The following is a 12,450-nucleotide window of genomic DNA, read 5'->3' as shown; positions in this document are numbered from 1 at the left end:
ACGTGCAAGGTGACTTATCAAGCTCAACTCCAACAGGGTGACCAAGCAACTAAGAACGCAACAGAGCTAACGAGCTAGCAGTGTCCATCTCCAACGAGCCCACTATCCAAGGCGCATGCAGACTTCAACTAGGCAGCTCCCTCGACCAAGCATCAACCTCTACTACAAGCGCCTCTTCCACTATCAGCGACCTCTGACGTCTTGACAGAGGCAAAACAAGCAAAAAGCGACCTCACTTGTGCTACTCCATGGCTTCCTACAACCGCTACCAGTCGGCCAGGGTGAAAAGCTCCAAACATCCACGAGTGGCCTCTATGACGAGCATACGAGCTCTCTAGCACCTCAAGAGATCTACAGAGCCATTCATAGCAGCGACCTCTACAGCTCCATGCTCCTAGCACACATCCATCTCCACCACTGCCTGCATGCCCGCATCAATGTTTGTAACAGGCTCTTCCAAGCCACAACGAAGCAAACGCTTCCATATCTGCTACTGGTTCACCTGTCAATGATTGAATGAGTTGTTTGTGAAATTGTGGTACCAACTCTACCAATTACCCCTAGGATATCTGAATTGGTGCATTTAAGAGATTAGGAAGAGATCCTCCGCTCTTGATTCATCAGATTGGGTGGCTTCCATCGCCAGTTTCTCATCGTCATGTACCATGGCAATTGACACTAGTTTTAGAATGGCCTTGGAAAATTGGGATCCGTCTTCCACCTGTACTAGCCCTTTCGCTACCGTAGATTGCGGTACCTCTGCAAACTAAACTTTTTGGATAACATTTCCACTTTATGAATCATTATGAATCCAACACAAAAGAAAGCTATCATAAACATAGAATATAGGATCAAGCACCATGCAATGAGTTTATAATATTTGAATTCGTTTTATTACATAGATAGACCAATTTGGGATCACATTGTATTCCATCTATTATAATGGTCGCATACATATATTAGGGTTGATTCTCCTTGATGAAAATAGATTGCATGAAAACACTGATATGGGGTCCTTTTGGATCTTGTTTAAGGTGAAGTATTGCTTGGTAACCTATGTATCCTATTATCTAAGTTCTGTATTAAACTATTAAGGTTATAGAACTTATATCCTACTAAGCCGATATCCCTCTGAACTTGTATCCTATAATCTAAGTTTTGTATTAAGCTATTAAGGTTATAAAACTTATATCCTATTAAGCCAATATCCCTCTACATTAATCTGGTAACCTATATCCTATATATCCTATGCTCTACTCTGTTTAATGCCGGTAACACTCAGGATCCTACTCCATGCACCTCATGAGAGGTCTTGGTAGGCTAGGTTAGCAAGGAACAAGCAAGGAGAAGGACTAGAAGTGAGGGCAAAGTGTGCTGATAGGTTGGGGTGGGGAGGTTTATATAGAGGTTGGAAGAGCCTTTAGATTGATAGACTATCAGTCTGTGAGATTGGTCAGTTAGCTGATAGCCAACTTGTTGATCAACTACCTATAGGCCAATTGTTAGTCAGCCAACCACCTAACATGTTGGTCAACTAGCATGCAACCTATAAAAAGGGCCACTATAGGTTCATTTCGCAGAAAGTGGGGCTTCTATATTGCCTCTTCTTACAACTACTGCTACACCTTAACAGGGCCTAACAGCCCTTATAAACAATGCAAAAGGATCCTCTCTCTCCCAATATGCTTGCCCCAAAACAAGGCAAAATAATACCATTCGAAGATCTCCATGGATAGGCCTAATCTCCACTAATGGAGATCACAGGCAAGAACTGCTTCAACATCATGCCTTCACGAGGTCTACCCATCCGTGTGTTTGCCATGTGGCCATCTTTGAGCCTTGTCTCTTGACCTTCAAACTTGAATTAAGTGCCTAACTCATGCAAGGCCCATGACCAAACCAAACAAAGATTCAACCCAAGGGGGGAACTAATGAGGAAACCATCATCCCCGATAACATGCCATTTGTCAATAAAGAAACATGTAACTATCTTGTGGTTTTTTGTCTCGACCACTGATCCAAGTAAGTAAAGTTGCATAGTTGTTTGGGTTGAATATCATTCCACAGCTATCTCCATGATGGTTTGCAAGCTTTGCCTCATTGGACACTCTCTAGGGAAGTAGCAAGCTAAGGGTGTCCACTTTTTGTTCACTCCCCAATCCTTAGGAGGTGGAAAAACAAGCTTTTTAGCACACAAAAATGCAAATCTCACCTACTTTCCTATGGATCTAGTCTTTGAAGTCTTCAGACACAACATCACACATGCTATTGTGCACACAATCATATAGTCTGATCAAAAATTCAATGCACACACAAAAAATTTCTTTGTGTCACACGGCATGGTTCCAGGGTGGTCACACCTTTGTCACGAATAGAGACTATCATATTAAATTCTAAATTTCTCACTCATTTTAGATTAAATGTTATTGAAACTTTGTAGGTGGTCTCTTTACATTATGTAGAGCTTAACTTGATTTATTGGTAATTTTTTGAATGATTTATCTAATTATAAATAATTATTTATAATAAATAAAGTCATAAAATACATGCATTTTAGTAGCACAACACATTTTTTTAGTATTTTGAATAATTAAGCAAATCCAATTCAGTGGAAGGTTAGTAGGCACATAAGGGTGTGTGATTGAATCATCAAATCCCAAATCCAGCGGTTAGATTTAGGAAGGTTGAAGTTTAATTTTTACTTTTACTCCTTACAGGATCAACAAAGAGTATTAAAAATAAATCTAGTAATTCTCAAACATGACCAAACATTTCAAAAATTCAATATTTTTAGTCCTCCGCATGATGAATAAGAGGAAAAAATTTTGGTTAAATTTGAGTAAGGGAAACGTACGATATGGCCTCCAAGAGTGAAATCTCCCTTTTGTGGGGGAAAAAGGGCTACCCAAGCCTAATACCAAGACAAGGTAGGCTTGGTATTAGGCTTGGTGAGGTAGGCTAGGAGCATCACCGACCCTAGTGACAAGCCTTTGGAGTTGCATGCTGCCCATGCGGAAGGCTGAGTCATCTATTTTTGCCTTGCAACCATGCCACGTTGTTAGACCGCGTGGTGCCATGTCATCAAGGAGATGTGACATCACTCCTTGCCATGTCACCTTATTGCCACACGTGCTACCACATCAGCCACATGTGCCACCTCATCATTCCACATCATAGGAACTCTTGGAGCCATGTCATCACAACTTGCCACCTTGGCATACCTCGTCAACCTTGCCACATCACCAATCCCTCCACCTCAATTTGCCATGTCAATCTACCACCTCATGAATGCCAACTCATCATGCCACATCACATTTCCACATCATGGAAGAGACTCATATATTCCACACCATATTGCCACATCATGACCATGCATGGTGCCACATCAGCCACATGTATACACATCACAATGTGCGCGAGGCATAGAATACCTCGATCGAGGTTTATGACCACGATGTGCGAGGCATAGAATACCTCAATCGATGTTTATGACCTGCGTGAGGCATAGAATACCTCGATCGAGGTATATGATCGTGGGGCATAGAGTACCTCAATCGAGGATTATGACCTGCGGCATTGAATACCTCGATCGAGGTATATGACCTAGGCATAGCATACCTCGATCGAGGTTTATGACCACGATCGAGGTATTTGGAGGTACAAAACTGGAATAAAATCAAACGATGCAAATATTCAAAATTAACGTTGGATTCCAGCCAATTAGTTTCAATCTTAGCACCTTCTCCACCAATAATAATCAAGAGCAATCTAGTGGATGAGTTGAGGCTCTCTATAAGACACCACGTTTTGGTTCATTTCACCCATTCTTAGCCATTCTTGCCTCCTCATCACTTTGTCACACCTTCCATCCTACTTTCATTGAGAATGGGTTCTCAAAGCCATAGAGCTAGTAGACGTGAAAGATGTAGGAACCCCCCCCAAATCTCATTGACGAGGAGTGCAAGCGGAAGGCTCGTAAGCGCAAGAGAGCCTCTAGAGCTAGAGCTCGCGCTACCACCACCGATCCACCTTCACCTCTACATCCCACCTCCACCTCCACCTCCACCTCCACCCCCACCCCCACCCCCACCTCCATTGTCCCCCCATCCTCATCCGCTCCCCTACCTCCAGCCTCCACCCTTCCCCTAGCCACCTACATTTTGGCCTCCACCTCTACCTCTTCCCCCTCCACCCTCCCCCTCCCCCTCCCCCTCCCCCCCTTCCCCTTGGCGCCTCCCTTCCCCCCTCCACCCTACCATCTCCCATTGATCCCCTTGCCCCACCTTGCAGCAGCAGTGTTGCTTCACGATGTGACTTGCCGAAGTCCACTATCCATCGTCGTACTAGCAAGATTGTGCAGTCTTTTTTTAGTGACCTCACGCCAGCTTCGCAGTCTGGTCTTCTCATGTCCCTGATTGATCACCCTGACTTGGTAGAGTGTAGGAGGCTTGGTGGTCTTGGTGCACGTAGAGATAGGGTTGTATGTAGCGAGGTCCTTAGCAATGTTCGACGTTCCTATGCTTCTATTAAGCATAGGAACTCCAATGATGCCTTGGCAGCACGTCGTGCTATTGTGGCTACCATTAGTAGACCTCATATGATAGGCCATGTGCATATCGCTTCACGTCTTCTTCAGATTGCACCGCGCACATTGCGAGCATGCATGATTAGGAGGCACAGTCTAGAGGATAGTGAGACTGATGCTCTTTGGGCTTCAAGTGGTCGTGCACCTCACAGCGATCGATTGTTGGATGATTCCACTAGGTCCTTCATACAACAGTTTTGGGAGGAGCATTGCAGAGCATCCCCGGCCAGCCTCATCTTGATGAAGAGGAGGGCATGCTGCATGAGCCACTGCTGCCATCTCTGGCTCCCTCGCCTCCTCTATGTATGCACGTCTCAGCTCCCAAAGTCGTGCATCTGCGAATACTCTTGCCTCAAATCCAGCGTGAGTAATCGTCTCTACATGTAGAAGACGCTGGTCTTGGCCCCGCCCAAGCTGCTGCTCCACCCACTGCTGCAATGATATCTGAAGCTCTGCCTCTCGCTCAATACGGCGTGCCTCCTCTGCTCGTGCCTTGTCACCTGGCACGAAATCACCATATGAGAAGCATCGCGGAACACACGCTGCAACCACTGATGTATCAGCACCCTCCTGCTGCAGCAAAGCTCTCTGTGCCTCCTCCCTGTAGTGCTCTATCAAGACCACATGGGCAAATGGATCAATGGCCTGACGATGACCAGGATACAGATCATCCATGCCTAGTCCTTTGTATGTGGCCACATCAATGTCAGCAAAGCATATAGGGCACACTGATCGTGCCACCATGTGGCGGGTCATGCAATGGAGATGTGCGATGTGGCCGCACCCTAGTCTAAACTACCCTACGGTGTCAAACTCCTCATGGCAAAGGACGCAAGTGGCAGTAGGAAGCCTGGCTATGATTGGTGCGTCTATGGGTGTCCTAGTCGGCACATCTACAAGAGGAGCGGGGTACAGGGCCACGCTGGGGTCGATCCTATGGCGAGATGGATCACGACTAATATGTCTCAACTGCAAAATATAGTGCTCCACTCGATGGTACGCTATGCGTGTCCGAATCCTCTGCTCCTACAAATCTGCCTCCAACAGTCATACACGAGACTCCATATCCTGTCGCAATAGATGTGCCTGCAATGAAACATGTCGCGTATATTGTGAGAATTAACCAAAAAACTTCAGTTCAAAACACGCAACAAAAAAATAAACTAAAATAATCAAAATAACTAACCTTGTCCCTAGACTCGGCCAACAATGCCTCCAACTCTACAATCCGTGCGTCTCGAGTCTCCAACTCGTGTTGAGGTGGTGTAGATGTGGGAGGTGGTGTAGATGTGGGAGGTGGAATCGAAAGTGATCTCGATAGAGCAGAGACCATGTCGTGCAAGGATGATGCCACTGAATGAACATCCCCCCTAATCCATCCTCCAACAACTCGCAATGCTGGTGTAGGGATAGTGTGCAGCTTTGGTGCCTCACGTCGACGCCGAACACCTGCAGTCTGATGTTCCTGACGCCCCATCCTACCATGTCCCGCTCCTGATCCTGGACGAGTACTAAGGTAGTCTACCTGATGACCAAGCACAAACTCGGCGTATAGCTGCATGGCAAATGACCTGGCTATCTGACGGTTGTGAGGCAACCGACCACCATTCGCAGCGAGATATCTCGGATAAATGTGTGCTGCTATGACGGGGTACCTACAATGTAAAATATGAAAGGACAGCCCTGGCATCGCCTCAGTGTGACCATCCCAAAACATATCCTCTAAGGCCTACCTATGAGGTGACTCACGCTCAAACAACTCTCGAATGGCTCTCCAATCCAAGCCATGACCAGTGATCTCTGCCTCAGCCTGTGCCTGAAAGGTATCCACAACGTCCTCAACTATGTCCAATCGACCCAGAGCATCAATGACTGAATCTAGACTTGCAACCAAGTGAGGGGGTGCCCTAGCATCCTGCAGTGCCCTCATCTCAGCTCTCAAAATTGCTATCTGCATACGAATAGTGGTGCCAGAACCTGTGCGCTGTGGCTACCGCATGCACAAAAAAAACACATGGAAATTAATATTCTATTTGCATAATAAAAATAATATTCTATTCAATATGACTTATAATCTATTTATGTAATAAAAACTATTTGTACGTACTCCTTGATGAGGTAGGATGTCATTGGGATCATCCTATGCAGCTATCGGTAGATGGGCCAAATGTGTGGCTATGCCTACAACAATGCTATGTTGCAAATTCAATTCGTATTTACAATTATTTACAAGTTGTGTACTTTAGAAAGTCGGTTTCTTCAAGCTCATTCTCCTTGTCTATACTACCCACCCTTGCTGTAATTAATAGCAAATAGCTTTTGTTCTAAATGCTCCCTCCATTTTTCGAGGCTCTAGACTACCATGGGCTCTACTAGCATGTCAAAGTATGTAGTAGAGGTGTATTTTTGGAAGAGAGATGTAAAGATACTGAGTGATAGAAAGAAAATGTTATGTACAATACATTAAAATGGACTACAAGGAATAGATGCTAGCTTGAAAGATATAACCCAAGGCAAGACCTGCATACTAGAATATTCCACATGAAGGTCGACAAATGCACCTGTCAATAATTGCAAGTGGAAGTCAAATTGCACCTCTAAACATATGCCAAACTAAAGTAGAATAGCATCTTGAAATGTATAGAATATATAGGAAATGACAATATTTATAGGATAGAGATAGGTTATGGTCATTGAGATAACCCTGGTTATACTGCTTGACTTGGAGCATCTGTTGAATGATTGGTTGGCATGACTGGCTCCTAGCTAGTTGGGAATAGCTAGCCCTAAACAACTTTTTGACTAGGCCTTAACTAGATCATCTTGCTCTAGCTTGTTAACTCAACCTACTTACTCTACCTAAATTATGAAACAACTCTTAACCAACTATATAATCTATAATATTCCACATAAAGATAGATAAACACACACCGCAATAATTTTTTTTTTTAATAGATGATTTCTAAAAACAAAATTTAAATGTTATATTTAATTCAAAACTCCACTAATTTAATAAATAAAATGCAAACTACTTTAATCTCTTTTTTTTTAATAGATGATTTTAAAAAACAAAATATATACTTTTTGACATTTAAATAAAAACTTCACTAACTTAAATAACATAAAAGCTACCTTAGACTCTTATTTTCTCTTTTTTTTTTAAATGATTTTTAAAATTAAAATTTAAACATTTTTTTATTTAAATAAAAATAGCACTAATTTGAAAAATAACATGAAAACTACTTTAATCTCTCTTTTTTTAAATAGATGATTTTAAAAAACAAAATATATACATTTTCACATTTTAAATAAAAAATTACATAATTAAAAAAAATAATTTTAAAAAACTTTAAAATGCATTTGAAATTTTGAAATATTTTATAATTAAATTAGATATTCCTATAAACTAAAATAATATAAAAGCTACTTTAAACTCTTATTTTCTTTTTTTTCATAGATGATTTCTAAAAACAAAATTTAAACATTATATTTAATTCAAAACTTTACTAATTTAAAAAATAACATGCAAACTACTTTAATCTCTTTTCTTTTTAATAGATGATTTTAAAAAACAAAATATATACTTTTTAACATTTAAATAAAAACTTCATTAACTTAAATAACATAAAAGCTACCTTAAACTCTTATTTTCTTTTTTTTTTAAAGATGATTTTTAAAACTAAAATTTAAACGTTTTTTTATTTAAATAAAAATAGCACTAATTTAAAAAATAACATAAAAACTACTTTAATCTCTCTTTTTTTAAATAGATGATTTTAAAAAACAAAATATATACATTTTCACATTTGAAATAAAAAATTACGTAATTAAAAAAAATTATTTGAAAAAACTTTAAAATGCATTTGAAATTTGAAATATTTTATAATTAAATTACTTTAAACTCTTATTTTCTTTTTTTTTAATAGATGATTTCTAAAAATAAAATTTAAATGTTATATTTAATTCAAAACTTCCCTAATTTAAAAAATAACATGCAAACTACTTTAATCTCTTTTTTTTTAATATATGATTTTAAAAAATAAAATATATACTTTCTGACATTTAAATAAAAACTTCACTAACTTAAATAACATAAAAGCTACCTTAAACTCTTATTTTCTTTTTTTTTTTAAAGATGATTTTTAAAAGTAAAATTTAAACGTTGTTTTATTTAAATAAAAATAGCACTAATTTAAAAAATAACATAAAAACTACTTTAATCTCTCTTTTTTTAAATAGATGATTTTAAAAAACAAAATATATACATTTTCACATTTTAAATAAAAAATTACGTAATTAAAAAAAATTATTTAAAAAAACTTTAAAATGCATTTGAAATTTTGAAATATTTTATAATTAAATTACATATTCCTATAAACTAAAATAATATAAAAGCTAATTTAAACTCTTATTTTCTTTTTTTTAATAGATGATTTCTAAAAATAAAATTTAAACATTAAATTTAATTCAAAACTTCAGTAATTTAAAAAATAACATAAAAACTACTTTAATCTCTTTTTTTTTAATAGATGATTTTAAAAAATAAATTATATACTTTTTGACATTTAAATAAAAACTTTACTAACTTAAATAACTTAAATAGCATAAAACCTACCTTAAATTCTTATTTTCTTTTTTTTTTAAAGATGATTTTTAAAAATAAAATTTAAATATTTTTTTATTTAAATAAAAATAGCACTAATTTAAAAAATAACTTTAATCTCTTTTTTTTAATAGATGATATTAAAAAACAAAATATATACATTTTCACATTTCAAATAAAATATTATGTAATTCAAAAAATAATTTAAAAAAACTTTAAAATGCATTTAAAATTTAGAAATATTTTATAATTAAATTAGATATTCCTATAAACTAAAATTTAAATAAATTTTTGCAAAAAAAAATGCTACATAAAAAAAACCTTACTTGGAATCTCCCGCTCCATCCATCTCCGTCGTTGTTCGTTGTTCGTTCTCCGTCGCTGTCACAATTCCGTCGAGCTCCCACAAATCCATCGATTTCGATGAGGAGGAGCTCGATCGAGGTATGAAGAATGAGGGGGGTCCCTCTCTTTATATACAAAAATTTAGGGTTTCACTACCTCGATCGAGGTATTTCACATGCCACATACATATTGATCCATCATACCTCGATCGAGGTATAGACATGCCACGATACCTCGATCGAGGTATTTTACATGCCACATATACATCGCTCTGTCATACCTCGATATCTCGATCGAGGTATTCGACATGCTCCATACACATCGGTCCATCTACCTCGATCGAGGTATGGACCTGCCACGATACCTCGATCGTCGAGGTATGTCAGCTACCAGCTGGATGCTACATACCTTGATCATGGTATCAGACATGCGGCCAAGTCATCGGTCCAGCATACTAGGATCGAGGTTCCTGGACTTGCCACGTTACCTCGATCGAGGTATGTCAACTGCCCTGTCGGATGGCACATACCTCGATCGAGGTATTTGACACGATCGAAGACATCTATCCACGATACCTCGATCGAGGTATGTGGACTTGCCATAATACCTCGATCGAGGTATAGCTGGCTTGCCACGATACCTCGAACGAGGTATAGGTGGCATGCCACGAGATCTCGATCGAGGTATAGGCTCGGTTCGGTGAAAAAAAGTCTAGGACCTCAATCGAGGTATTGGCTTGGCTCGGTTGTCCTCGTGTGTGAGTTTCATTGGAGATAATATCTCGATCAAGGTATTGCACACCGAAGCAAAACCTTTGTATTTTCACTCGAGCACGTGCCACACTCACCCGAAAGTGGTCCGGAAGTGGACACCCTTAGCTTGCTACCTCCCTTTAAGTTTGAAGACTCATTTGGAACCAATAGGGTGGCATCCAAGAGGGAGTGAGACAATGTCCCAAGTATTATTTTTTGGTATGGATAGGAGTTCATTACCCATAGCAACCTCCTCCAACCAATAGGGAGAAGCTTGAGCCTCCTGTAAAGTTCGGAAGCTTGGTGGGGGAGTAACCACCCTCGCTGAAGTAACGTGCACATAAACATGAATAGCTATAGTGAATATGCATGAGATTTCTCTACCTCTTCAGATTCTTGTAAAGACTTTGATGATGAGGCTTCACCAAAATGGCAAAGAAACCTATTATTGGCACGTAGCAACATGTGAGCGCGAGCACACTCATCCTCCTCCAAATCAATTGAACTCATAGGATCGATACTTCTCCCAAAATTATACGGCAAGAGACTCTTGATTAACAAGAGATGTTGCATGAATACTTGCCATACATAGAAATGCTTGCCATTTAAAAATTCTTGAGCCATAAGATCCCAAAAACATTAAAACACCTCCCCTTTTTATAATATTTCACCTTGAGCCGAGTAAAGAAAATTCCCTTGAAAAAAAACATTGGCTTGCCAAGAGAACATTAAGGCTTAAATGGCATAAAGAAAGTTTTCAAATGAGTCCTTTAAAATGAGGAAAATGGACTATAAAGGGACAATCAACTCAATGGTTGACTTGCATAAAAATACCTTAGGAAAAGGATTTAAGGGAGTGACCATTAATCTTCCATGTGCCATCATATGAGGAGGTTCACCAGTCCTCCAGCTCACCACGCTAAAACTCCATCATTAGGAAAAAGCAAAGCTAATTTTTGAGCCTTGTAAACAATTCATGCTTTTCTAATTTTCTTAGCTTAAAATTAAAAAGTTATAGAGTGAGAAGCACAAATTTATATGGGCGAGTACTCAATTGGAGATGTAAATTGCAGAATAGATAAACTGACATTTTGAAGTTCCCACTTGAGCGTTTTTTAGTGTTTCATAAATGCTATGTCCAAGGACCCAAATGGTTTTCTACTATTTGGTGTGAAATTTGGCGGTTTTTGCATCACCATTGTGTCCAGAGCAGGCAAAAATCTGCAAAAAGATTTTTGAATCACTAAATTAACCTCCTGTAGGGGTTAGAATGACCAAAATAGGCCCCAAATGGCTTTCTTAAGCACATTCCTATCAGGCACCTGTTTTGGTCATTTTGACCTCTCTAGGAAGACATTTATGACACACTAAAAAGCGCTTGAGTGGAAACTTTAAAATGTTAGTTTTTTTGTTTCGGGATTTGGTATAGCATTTATGACACACTAGAAAATACGAGCGGGAACTTCAAAATATCAGTGTGTTGCACGTCTCTACAAAGATAAAGTCTATTTAAAAAAAAAAGAAAAGCATTTCCAACGTAACATTGGCCTCCCTCTCATTTGAGGATCTCTATTTTTTGTCTAACCTAAAAGGCCCTAAAATGAGCTCCGTTTTTTCCTAATGTGACCTGTGCATGCACGATTTAGAGCTACCATACCCATACTAGTATTGGGAGGGTTCTTCCATGCTAGCTCTCATCGTTGACTCATTTCAAAGCACATCCCAAGTTCAAGCCCTTTTTTGGCCTTGCTAAGAGAGCATTCCCACCTTGCGTAGATCATCTGCGATATTGTGAGGAGCCCAATATGCCTCATTGATCAGAGGAGCTATTCCCCGTGTTGGGATCCATCCATTTGCCATTCAATTCATGCTGTAGACAAAGATATCATCTCGATATCATCCATTTACCGTTGTTGGATAAATCCTTAATTCACGTCCCCCAAAAATCATGCGCTTAACATCGACCAATTCTTCGATGTTCGCACACAATTTCTTTCCACCTTCATTCTAGGTTAAGGAGTGTGGGAATAGTGGCAGGCGTATTTTCCATGAAAATAGCGATAAGATTGGAAATGTGCTCTAAGGGTCCATGGAAAGTGCTCTAATTGTTAACCAATCCCTCTTTACCCTTGCTTTGGTCAAGTGACCAACTTCATTAAAAGCAA

This window comes from Dipteris shenzhenensis, chromosome 19, assembly GCF_047967505.1.
Source record: "Dipteris shenzhenensis isolate YYH24624 ecotype China chromosome 19, Dip_SZ_1.0, whole genome shotgun sequence".
NCBI classification, from domain to species: Eukaryota; Viridiplantae; Streptophyta; class Polypodiopsida; order Gleicheniales; family Dipteridaceae; genus Dipteris; species Dipteris shenzhenensis.
This window is presented reverse-complemented; position numbering follows the sequence as displayed.